At 40.0% G+C, this 13,140-nt stretch overlaps 1 protein-coding gene across 8 annotated transcripts in view; it reads right to left on the bottom strand.

Annotated features, from left to right (window-relative positions):
• Positions 1 to 13,140, bottom strand: part of LOC138306039 (sodium- and chloride-dependent GABA transporter 2-like) — a 93,440-nt gene that overhangs the window by 66,922 nt on the left and 13,378 nt on the right. The gene's annotated exons all lie outside the window — the stretch shown is intronic.

Raw genomic sequence — 13,140 nt, 5'->3', positions numbered from 1 at the left:
TCCTATTAACAGCCAGGGTCATGTAAGGACGGCCTCCCATGTATAACGTCCTATTAACAGCCAGGGTCATGTAAGGACGGCCTCCCATGTATAACGTCCTATTAACAGCCAGGGTCATGTAAGGACGGCCTCCCATGTATAACGTCCTATTAACAGCCAGGGTCATGTAAGGACGGCCTCCCATGTATAACGTCCTATTAACAGCCAGGGTCATGTAAGGACGGGCCTCCCATGTATAACGTCCTATTAACAGCCAGGGTCATGTAAGGACGGCCTCCCATGTATAACGTCCTATTAACAGCCAGGGTCATGTAAGGACGGCCTCCCATGTATAACGTCCTATTAACAGCCAGGGTCATGTAAGGACGGCCTCCCATGTATAACGTCCTATTAACAGCCAGGGTCATGTAAGGACGGCCTCCCATGTATAACGTCCTATTAACAGCCAGGGTCATGTAAGGACGGCCTCCCATGTATAACGTCCTATTAACAGCCAGGGTCATGTAAGGACGGCCTCCCATGTATAACGTCCTATTAACAGCCAGGGTCATGTAAGGACGGCCTCCCATGTATAACGTCCTATTAACAGCCAGGGTCATGTAAGGATGGCCTCCCATGTATAACGTCCTATTAACAGCCAGGGTCATGTAAGGACGGCCTCCCATGTATAACGTCCTATTAACAGCCAGGGTCATGTAAGGACGGCCTCCCATGTATAACGTCCTATTAACAGCCAGGGTCATGTAAGGACGGCCTCCCATGTATAACGTCCTATTAACAGCCAGGGTCATGTAAGATTGGCCTCCCATGTATAACGTCCTATTAACAGCCAGGGTCATGTAAGATTGGCCTCCCATGTATAACGTCCTATTAACAGCCAGGGTCATGTAAGATTGGCTTCCCATGTATAACGTCCTATTAACAGCCAGGGTCATGTAAGATTGGCCTCCCATGTATAACGTCCTATTAACAGCCAGGGTCATGTAAGATTGGCCTCCCATGTATAACGTCCTATTAACAGCCAGGGTCATGTAAGGACGGCCTCCCATGTATAACATCCTATCAACAGCCAGGGTCATGTAAGATTGGCCTCCCATGTATAACGTCCTATTAACAGCCAGGGTCATGTAAGATTGGCTTCCCATGTATAACGTCCTATTAACAGCCAGGGTCATGTAAGATTGGCCTCCCATGTATAACGTCCTATTAACAGCCAGGGTCATGTAAGATTGGCCTCCCATGTATAACGTCCTATTAACAGCCAGGGTCATGTAAGATTGGCCTCCCATGTATAACGTCCTATTAACAGCCAGGGTCATGTAAGGTTGGCCTCCCATGTATAACGTCCTATTAACAGCCAGGGTCATGTAAGATTGGCCTCCCATGTATAATGTCCTATTAACAGCCAGGGTCATGTAAGGACGGCCTCCCATGTATGTGGTGTGTAGCATGTGCGAAGTGCGAGGTACGTGTTTTGGGAGACTGCGGTATATTCATGTTGTGTCTTCTTGTATAATGGAACTCTTGCCCTTTTTATAGTGCTATAACACTGAAACATGCCGCCAAAGACACCGTGCCCTTTATTGTAACACACCCCACCCGGTCATATTATATATTGTATTGAGGATCTTTCGCCTTTATTATAGTGCTGTATCACTGAAGCATGCTGCTGAAGACACCAAGCAACACACCCCACCCAGTCAGATAATACTGACATGGGTGAACCAGTCGTCCCACTCCATAATGTTGATCACTATACAAGGGCAGAAACTACAAGTATTGCCAAATAGTCTAACTATACTTGTCTTCAATCTGTGTCGTCAATGACATGATAACAACAATACTGTGGATGGCTTATTTTGTGAAATACCGCATTTGTTCCAATAAGCAATCAGGGCGATTAAGAAATTGAAAAGAATGAAAAGGGGCTTAATTAACAAAATTATTGCAAACCAATACAATTACAATTTTGGTCTTTAGTTATGCCTGGGCAATTGAAATTGAGGCCTCAAAAGGGGGAGGGCGCTTATAGGGACATGGGGACTTATTGGGACAAATACGGTAATTTTATGAAAGATTATAGTACAATTTGGTTCTATAAAGCACTTTCTTATTTGTTTCAATTTCTAAAGCAATCTGGGAGATTATTGGATAAAACATGGTACAGTATTCAACGAAACATGCATCAATTTTCTAGCATACACACATCTAATTTCAAATTAACATACAAGACCTGTCAAATGTAAATGGATATGTAAATTTATGCAAATTAGTTTGACATAAAACTTTCTTGTTGTGAAGATGTCATCTCGCTGTCTCTACATCTTGATTGATGGACAACCTGTCTTACCTAAATATCGAAATGGACCAGTCCAAGTCCAAAAGATAGAAATGTCCATTGAACCAATTTTGGTAAATAAGGATGGACATTATCAAATGAATCTACAATCTAAGCATTGCCAAGTTAAAATCTAATTCCCATGGAGTATTTCAGAACCAGGGAAAGTTGATAATAGGGTGATCTATAAAATTTGGTGCTTGCTCATTTGAAATAAATTGCACATATAAAACAAGGTATGGGTTGTATTAATGTAACATCCTATTAACAGCTAGGGTCATGTAAGGATGTGTCAGGTTTGTTGGTGGAAGAAAGCCGGAGTACCCAGATCAAAGCCACCAACCAGCAGTCAGCACCTGGCAGCTGCCCCACATGGGATTCGACCTCCCAACCCAGAGGTGGAGGGCTTTGGTAATATATGCCAGGACATCTTTAATACTCAGCTACCACCGCGGCCCTCAACATATAAAACATGTGAAATATTTTAGTGAACTATACAATAAAAATAGATATTTCACTAAAATACATGAGGCACATTCCGGAAGTTTGATCAGCAACCTGAGTGTTTTTACAAAACTCTAAATTCAGTTCATTGGAAAAAAATTGGGCATATAAAACAATTTTTTCACTGAAATACACAGCATATTCAAAAGCTTTTTGATCACAAGGATTTTAAGAAAAATCTCAATTACATTGAATGTTATATATAATTTTTGCAACTGAAATTATCTTCTGAAATATATAATTGTATTTATGTATGGAGTGACTCATCATGAAAATATCCGCTCCTTGTGATTAGAAATCAAATTAATACCGAGACTGATACAAAAATTATTGAATTTCAAAGGGAATATCTATGGTAGATGATTTAGTGCGATGCAGTACAACATCTCAAAAATCTCTGATGCACACATTACTGCGTTCACATCAATAATCATTTAGACAGTCTACTCCGTAAACCGCTAATTATTTCCTGCTACCTATTATCCCTGTTTTTTGGTAATGGAATCTCCCATCATTGACTTGGACCCTATCATTTTGGTATTTAGGGGTGGTACAGAGTTCAAACAGACATGTTTCCATTTGTCTAAATTGGTACGCTGCTTCGTCTAGCTTTGAGAATCTCCGAGATAATAGTAAATGGTAGAGTGAGAATAATTATACAGTAAAAAGACCCAGACAGTGATTCTACAGAGCAAACTACCTCTAAACATGAAAACAATATATAACACCAAACATCTCTTCTGTCGATCCTCCCCCTTCAACTCCCCCCCCCCCCCCCCCCCCCCCCCCACTGTGCACTCAAATTTAAGCTTAAATTTGTAAAATACTGTTAAAGCGATTAACAAAATTTTTACTAGTGCTGTATATAAACAAGTGCTTCTAAGATGGCACAAAAAGCTCTAAAAAAAAAACAAAAAAAACACCAACTGTTAAAAATAAGTACATTTGTAGTATTTGGTGCACCACAATTTCATTCTGTACATGTCTTTGTTTAATTAATTAGCTTATTCTACTTATTAATGAGAAAGACCAATGGACGATTCTACAACAAAACAATTAACGACCGTATTAAAGATGATGAACCTATCACATATAACCATCAATGCATAAGCCTTTTTTGATAACAATATGATATTTTGCCAATCCTTTCCTGAGATAGGTTCATCAGACATCTAATTATACCTCTCTGTATGTATTATAGAAGCATTACATTCTTACCATGTTAAACCCAACTCAAAGGCCCACTACCTTTCCAAAACATCTTGCAATCTTTAAAATGGGAAGGCTAAATCAGATTGATAATTTTGTAGAGCTGGAAAAGCAGGTTTTTATTTGTTTAAAGATGCTCCACCCTAACATCCTATTAAATGTCCTATTACCGTAAAAACTGGTATAATTTGCGCACCAGTGTAATTTGCGCAGGTACTTTTTAGGGCTGAAAATGCTGAAAAAAATCTACTATCAGTATATTTTGCGCATCAAATTTTTTGGGGGGAAAACGATGTCCAGGGAGTCCCAAAATCGATGTATGAAGGTGACAATTTCAATGCAAAATATTCCTCATAAATGCTTGACAAAATGCACAAAGAAGTGTTGTATTAAGAAGAAATAATATATTAAAACCACATTGTGTTCGTTTTCTTTTATTGGCCACCGTAACCTGAAACTAAAATATCTTGCAGATGTCCAAAACATCGGCGGTCCGGTTCGAATTCGCCGTACTCCGTGCACATGTCAATGTTTTGAGATATTACACATGAATAGTAATCAGGAATATTCAAAAAGATTAGAATTTATTTGTTTAAAATTGTCACAATAAGTAATTAGTGTGTTTGAGATCATTAACAATCAACAGCAATCGGCTAGCGGATACGTTAGCTTGCAACAATCACATTGTGAGTAAACTCACTACCTGTACGGTACCAGATCCAAGCTGATGGCTAATCAAAATTATCAATACGGTTGAATATGTCACTAACCTTGTAGCTTGTTAATTCTGCAGTAATAAAATTGCAAACCACTTATTGAAAGTCCTAAATATAGGTCAGTTTAGGCATCTTATAAATCCCACGTGTGTTTTGACTTTTTGCACACGGCCTGCAGCCGGGCCCTACGGAGTTTCATGTGCAAAGCTAAAGGCTAATTATATACAATAATACCATTGAAAATTTCACTAACCTTGTAGCTTGTTAATTCTGCAGTAATGCAATTGCAAACCATTTATTGAAAGTCCTAAATATAGGTCAGTTTAGGCATCTTATAAATCCCTTGTGTGTTTTGACTTTTTGCACACGCCTGCAGCCGGGGTAACTTTTGTGTATACACACACACACTCTATACAGACTCTCTCTACAGCCTCTCTCCCCTAAAAAAATACAGGTAAACTACATTGACCCAGCCGAAGTCACTGATTGTGGCTGTCCCATTATACTACGAGGTGTACAGGGTATACCCTCTTGCTGTAAGTAGAAGCCATGCTCTCAGTCAGTCGCCATTGAAATTATCGGGACAAATGTAAACAAAACATCGTGGTCATAACTTAACACTTTAATTAGCCATAGATAATCCACTTTAATAGGTGAGGCATTGTTTTTACAATCTTTAATACCTTTTATTATATAAAATGGCTACCATACACGGAGCGGTACCTCAACGTTCATAGATCGTCAGCCCCTCAGAATGGACAGATTTTTTCCCCGTAAATTTTTTAAAACTACTCTATCAATGTAATTTGCGCACCCCCAACTTCAAATTTTATTTTTGCACAGAAAAAGTGCGCAAATTACACAAGTTTTTACGGTATATGTCCTGTAAAGACGTGCCAGGTGTGTTGGTAGAAGAAAGCTGGAGTACACGGAGAAAACCCACTGACCAGCGATCCGTACCTGGCAACTGCCCACCTTGAAATTCGAACTCGCGACCAAGAGGTGGACGGCCTGTGGTTATATGTCGTCGAAACACCTTAACCACTCTGCCACCCTGCAGGCCTCTAGTTGCAAAAGCTATTATAACTTATTCAATTTTTAATACTACACTCGTCATCACCTTCTGAACATTTCAATTAAACTAATTCAAATGTTTATTTTCATAACACCGGTTGTCTTATGTTTCCCACCGTTAATTGGCTAATACCTGCGCATTGGATTGACTATCATTGCACCAGACGGCAAAACAGCAAAATGAATCTTCACTGTTAACATAGATAACTCAGGAAATCTTGCATTTGTTTGGTGTTGTAACCTCATATTAAGTAATCAGTATTTTTTTTTTGTTTTTTGTTTTTGCTGTGTTTAAAGTGAACAGTCGGGCAAGGATGGCTAAAGTCGGTAAAAATGGTGTGAATGTATCCAGTATAATTTCTTATGAAATAGAAAAATAAAATCTCTCGCCAAAATCTGTCTGCGTACGAAGAAATTAATTTAAAGTATAGGAATCCTAAAACGTCCTCCCTGCTGACTATGTCCGTGGTTACATTTACACGCAGCCTCGCTTTCACTGCTTTCAACTTTCCTTTACTTTAATGGCCAGAACTGGGAAACGTAAGCAGAACTTGGCGTCATATTAATATGTGAGAACTTTTGGAAGACCAATGAACGCATTTAGACTGGTTTTCTTTGCCCGACTATTCACTTTAAGAATCTTTTTAATATGTTTTGGAAAGGTAGCAGGTCTTTTATGTCTGTCGAGATATTCCAGGCATCGAAACAACAAACAACTTATTTTATATACATTAATGTAACAATTCTATAACAGGTTGATCGCCGCGGTGACCTGTCGTATATTCAAAGGGAAATCATCTTCTGACGTCATTCCATCACCAATAGAAACAATAGTCCCGGACAAACGCTATCGGGTATCACATTGTATGTGAATTTGTCCCTTTGGTTGAGTACATCAGTTGAAGTGTTTGGAGGGTCCCAGGTTCGAATCCTTGCCTGGCCGTGATTTTTTTCCCGCTCCAAGCTGAACTGCACAAATCAGGCATTTGTAGATTAATTTTTTTAGATTTTGCACTGGCCGTACGATATTTGTAGGCTGAGTGCATGTTTCCTGTTTTATTTCTTTTAAACATTATCTTCCTATTGAGTGGACGTGTTTTTCCAATTTCCTGACAAAGTTGCTTCCCTATTAGAATGAATCCTGAACAATCACCAGTGGGTAGCCGCTTTTTAAGGACACTCTTATTACTATTAGGCCAAAAAAAGTTATATGCATGTTTCAGGTTACATGACTGAACAAGAGGCCCAAAGGGCCTTACCGGTCATCTGACTACCTTGGCAATGGTAAATTTAATTTCATATGGTGTCAATTTGTCAGGACAATGTCAGGATCATTTTCAATTTCTTTCAACAAATTTTCTTTCAAACAAGAGGCCAAAGTGCCTTAACATGTAGGAAGTTAATTAGATATAGTGCCATGGTAGCCATCTTCGATTTGGGATCAACCAGAGATGTAACAACACTTTGTCGGGACGATGTCAGGATCATTTCATGCAAGTTTCAGCCAAATCGCACTGGTAGAACTTGAGAAGAAGTTCAAAATGTGTTTTCAAGATGGCGGCTGTGGCAGCCATCTTGGTTTTCGGATTGACCCGAAAAATAACAACACTTTGTCGGGACCATGTCAGGATCATTTCATGCAAGTTTCAGCCAAATCAAACTGGTAGAACTTGAGAAGAAGTTCAAAATGTGTTTTCAAGATGACGGCTTTGGCGGCCATCTTGGATTACGGATCGACCCGAAAAATAACAACACTTTGTCGGGACCATGTCAGGATCATTTCATGCAAGTTTCAGCCAAATCGCACAGGTAGAACTTGAGAAGAAGTTCAAAATGTATTTTCAAGATGGCGGCTGTGGCGGCCATCTTGGATTTCGGATCGACTCGTAAAAATAACAACACTTTGTCGGGACCATGTCAGGATCATTTCATGCAAGTTTCAGCCAAATCGCACCAGTAGAACTTGAGAAGAAGTTCAAAATGTGCTTTCAAGATGGAGGCTTTGGCTGCCATCTTGGATTTCAGATTGACCCGAAAAATAACAACACTTTGTCGGAACCATGTCAGGATCATTTCATGCAAGTTTCAGCCAAATCGCACTGGTAGAACTTGAGAAGAAGTTCAAAATGTGTTTTCAAGATGGCGGCTGTGGCGGCCATCTTGAATTTCGGATCTACCCGAAAAGTAACAACACTTTGTCGGGACCATGTCAGGATCATTTCATGCAAGTTTCAGCCAAACCGCACCGGTAGAACTTGAGAAGAAGTTCAAAATGTGTTTTCAAGATGGCGGCTGTGGCAGCCATCTTGAATTTCAGATCGACCCGAAAAATAACAACACTTTGTCGGGACCATGTCAGGATCATTTCATGCAAGTTTCAGCCAAATCGCACCGGTAGAACTTGAGAAGAAGTTCAAAATGTGTTTTCAAGATGGCGGCTGTGGCGGCCATCTTGGATTTCGGATAGACCCGAAAAATAACAACACTTTGTCGGGACCATGTCAGGATCATTTCATGCAAGTTTCAGCCGGATTACACCGGTAGAACTTGAGAAGAAGTTCAAAATGTGTTTTCAAGATGGCGGCTGTGGCGGCCATCTTGGATTTCGGATCGACCCGAAAAGTAACAACACTTTGTCAGGACCATGTCAGGATCATTTCATGCAAGTTTCAGCCTAATCGCACCGGTAGAACTTGAGAAGAAGTTCAAAATGTGTTTTCAAGATGGCGGCTGTGGCGGCCATCTTGGATTTCGGATCGACCCAAAAAGTAACAACACTTTGTCGGGACCATGTCAGGATCATTTCATGCAAGTTTCAGCCTAATCGCACCGGTAGAACTTGAGAAGAAGTTCAAAATGTGTTTTCAAGATGGCGGCTGTGGCGGCCATCTTGGATTTCGGATCGACCCGAAAAATAACAACAACACTCTGTCGGGACCATGTCAGGATCATTTCATGCAAGTTTCAGCCAAATCGTACCAGTAGAACTTCAGAAGAAGTTCAAAATGTGCTTTCAAGATGGCGGCTTTGGCGGCCATCTTGGATTTCGGATTGACCCGAAAAGTAACAACACTTTGTCGGGACCATGTCAGGATCATTTCATGCAAGTTTCAGCCAAATCGCACCGGTAGAACTTAAGAAGAAGTTCAAAATGTGTTTTCAAGATGGCGGCTGTGGCGGCCATCTTGGATTTCGGATCGACTCGAAAAGTAACAACACTTTGTCGGGACCATGTCAGGATCATTTCATGCAAGTTTCAGCCTAATCGCACCAGTAGAACTTGAGAAGAAGTTCAAAATGTGTTTTCAAGATGGCGGCTGTGGCGGCCATCTTGGATTTCGGATCGACCCGAAAAATAACAACACTTTGTCGGGACCATGTCAGGATCATTTCATGCAAGTTTCAGCCTAATCGCACCGGTAGAACTTGAGAAGAAGTTCAAAATGTGTTTTCAAGATGGCGGCTGTGGCGGCCATCTTGGATTTCGGATCGACCCGAAAAATAACAACACTTTGTCAGGACCATGTCAGGATCATTTCATGCAAGTTTCAGCCAAATCGCACCGGTAGAACTTGAGAAGAAGTTCAAAATGTGTTTTCAAGATGGCGGCTGTGGCGGCCATCTTGGATTTTCGGATCGACCCGAAAAGTAACAACACTTTGTCGGGACCATGTCAGGATCATTTCATGCAAGTTTCAGCCAAATCGCACCGGTAGAACTTGAGAAGAAGTTCAAAATGTGTTTTCAAGATGGCGGCTGTGGCGGCCATCTTGGATTTCGGATCGACCCGAAAAGTAACAACACTTTGTCGGGACCATGTCAGGATCATTTCATGCAAGTTTCAGCCTAATCGCACCGGTAGAACTTGAGAAGAAGTTCAAAATGTGTTTTCAAGATGGCGGCTGTGGCGGCCATCTTGGATTTCGGATCGACCCGAAAAAGTAACAACACTTTGTCGGGACCATGTCAGGATCATTTCATGCAAGTTTCAGCCAAATCGCACCGGTAGAACTTGAGAAGAAGTTCAAAATGTGTTTTCAAGATGGCGGCTGTGGCGGCCATCTTGGATTTCGGATCGACCCGAAAAGTAACAACACTTTGTCGGGACCATGTCAGGATCATTTCATGCAAGTTTCAGCCAAATCGCACCGGTAGAACTTGAGAAGAAGTTCAAAATGTGTTTTCAAGATGGCGGCTGTGGCGGCCATCTTGGATTTCGGATCGACCCGAAAAGTAACAATACTTTGTCGGGACCATGTCAGGATCATTTCATGCAAGTTTCAGCCAAATCGCACCGGTAGAACTTGAGAAGAAGTTCAAAATGTGTTTTCAAGATGGCGGCTGTGACGGCCATCTTGGATTTCGGATCGACCCGAAAAGTAACAACACTTTGTCGGGACCATGTCAGGATCATTTCATGCAAGTTTCAGCCTAATCGCACCGGTAGAACTTGAGAAGAAGTTCAAAATGTGTTTTCAAGATGGCGGCTGTGGCGGCCATCTTGGATTTCGGATCGACCCAAAAAATAACAACACTTTGTCAGGACCATGGCAGGATCATTTCATGCAAGTTTCAGCCAAATTGCACTGGTAGAACTTTAGAAGAAGTTCAAAATGTGAAAAGTTAACGCACGGCGCACAGCGGACGGCGCACGGCGCACGGCGCACGGCGGACGATGACGGACGAAACATGACGACTATAGGTCATCCTGACCCTTCGGGTCAGATGACCTAAAAAATGGGGTAGGTCGGTCGGGAATTTTTTTCATTTTATTTTATTTTTTTGTTTTTTTTGAGGAGGGGTTCAGTTGCTTCATTACTACAGTACAAAAGTAATTTGTCTTTCAGGCTTTAGGCTGGCTAGAAGTCTTTTATATCTCATTGCTTTAATTTAGCTTTATCTGGATATACTTCTGTAAAAATCTAAGCTGAAAACTTCACACACTACATTTTTGTTTCGAAAAAGTGTGATAAAATAGCTAGGGTTGGAGGTAAAAACTAGGGTAGGTAGGGGTACCTGAAACCTAGATTTTTTTGATTTTTTTTTGGCCTTAAGTTCAGGTACTTGTACATCTAACATCATCATGCAAAATCAATCATTACTTATAACACAACTATAACTTGAATATGGAGATTTAGTCAAATTATGCTTTAGCAAGTTCAAACCATGATTTGAAAAACCATGCTACATGGTCACCCATAGCATTCTGTATATTTCTCCAAACTCACATGCTGCTGAAGTGCTCTTAAAATTGAACTTAACCTTCAGTACAAATATAGTAGAGAAAGTTTAAACCTGAGCGGGGAGAAAATTGGTTTTGAAAATAACACTGACATTTTCCAGAGTAAATTATGCATAAGGACTAATTCTCCTTCGCTTTTATCTCAGCTTTCTGCGACATGTCTTTGTTGAGAAGGAATACAACATTTGTTTTGTGTAATTACTGGCGGCTAACAATTAATATCTGAAATGCAATTTCTGAGGAACATAATTTCATGGCCACAGCTATATACAGTACCTGTATCCATCTATTGTAAAACTATATAAAATACCAGGAACGATGCCAGAGATGACTTGTGTTGTCTTACTGCTGTGTAAATATTTTATTTCTTCATCATAAACACCACAGCTCCTTTACTCAGATCAAAGCTAGTTCTTATCTAACCTAAGATGTGCATAACACAATGTCTTATGTACTATAAAGTACTTCTAAGAGTTCTTATCTAACCTAAGATGTGCATAACACAATGTCTTATGTACTATAAAGTACTTCTAAGACTTTTATATCAACTCTCCTGTCCAACATCACGCAGCACACACCCCAGAAGTCGATCTCTACCCCCCCCCCCCCTATAAAACCATCTCTTTTATAAATAGTAATAATTTTCCTTATATAACTCTCGAGTATTTTACCTTATTCTTCCCTTATAAATCTATATTAGGACCCTGCGCGATCAGCTATTAAGCTTTTCTCCTCCATATCTGAACCTGGAGGCCGAGTGGTTAAGATGTCCTAACATATATGACCACAAGTCCTCAACCTTTGGGACCCAAGTTTGAATCCCATATGTGGGGCAGTTCCCAGGTACTAACGACCGGTCAGTGGTTTTACTCCGAGTACTCTGGCTTTCCTCCACCATCAAACCAGTCACTTCCTTATATGACCATGGGTGTTGATAGGCCATAAAACTTAACAATAAACCCACAACCATCGATCTATAATCAACTCCCCTTTCCCCCTCCAACAACAAATAAATTTATAATACGAGAAATAAAACGAGAAATTTAAACAAAAAGATCATATTCATCGCACATTCATAGTGCTACACTTCACTAGAGCGGGTACACAGGCAGGTATCGTAAATCACTCAACCATGTCAGTGATCAATACCTGTTTCAATACACGCCTCGTTATGCCTTAATGACCATAAATATCTAATTATTTTCAGAGAATACAAAACCATTAAGGATTTCATCTCTCGGAACATTACTGTTTTTATCTTACAATTAATTACTCGTATATATGTCAATATGGCCATCCCCATCTAAAAATCATTTTAACACAAAAGAAACATACCTGGAGAAAAGCTCTATTGATTTATATTACAGCCTCCTACCTGACTATGCTAGTGATCTCCCAGGTGTACTGGCCTTAAAAGTCCTGAAAACAAGAGATCCAGTACCAAGCCTCGACAGTTTCACCAAGGAATGCAGGAATATCTTAAGGAATTTCATCTAAGATTCTCCGTAGAGAATTCCAAGCATTACTACAGAACTTCAAATTTCCCAAACTTCTACAATCTGCTTCGATATAGAGAATTATAAGTTAAGGATTTAAAAATGTTTTACTAGAATTAAGTATAGTTCTTTCACTTTTTTTAATGATAATTCCTATGGAGAATTGGTTAGAAGCTGAAGAAATTCCTTAAAGTTAGAATTCTTAATGAAAGTCCACCGTCTGATTGGTCCAAAGGAATATTATTCAATGAATAGGGAATTTATGAATGGAAGTTTATGAATGAAATGGTTCAAGAAGTCACCACTAGATGTCATTGTAGGGCAATTCCTACACATTTAGTATACCAGATAGCTATAATACAAAAGCGTGTTGTATTAAAAACACAAAGAAGGAGTTTCCATTCTCTGTTTAGAAATGTTTCAGATATTGTCTATGAGATACTTGGAAAAAAAAACCCAATAATTATGGAGGGCCTGTATCGCTCACCTGGTTTGTAATGCCAAGTAATGTTCTGAATACAGGTTCATTGTTTCTTTTCTGAAGGAATTTTGATATTAACC

The sequence above is a fragment of the Argopecten irradians genome, chromosome 13 (assembly GCF_041381155.1).
Source record: "Argopecten irradians isolate NY chromosome 13, Ai_NY, whole genome shotgun sequence".
NCBI classification, from domain to species: Eukaryota; Metazoa; Mollusca; class Bivalvia; order Pectinida; family Pectinidae; genus Argopecten; species Argopecten irradians.
This window is presented reverse-complemented; position numbering and strand designations above follow the sequence as displayed.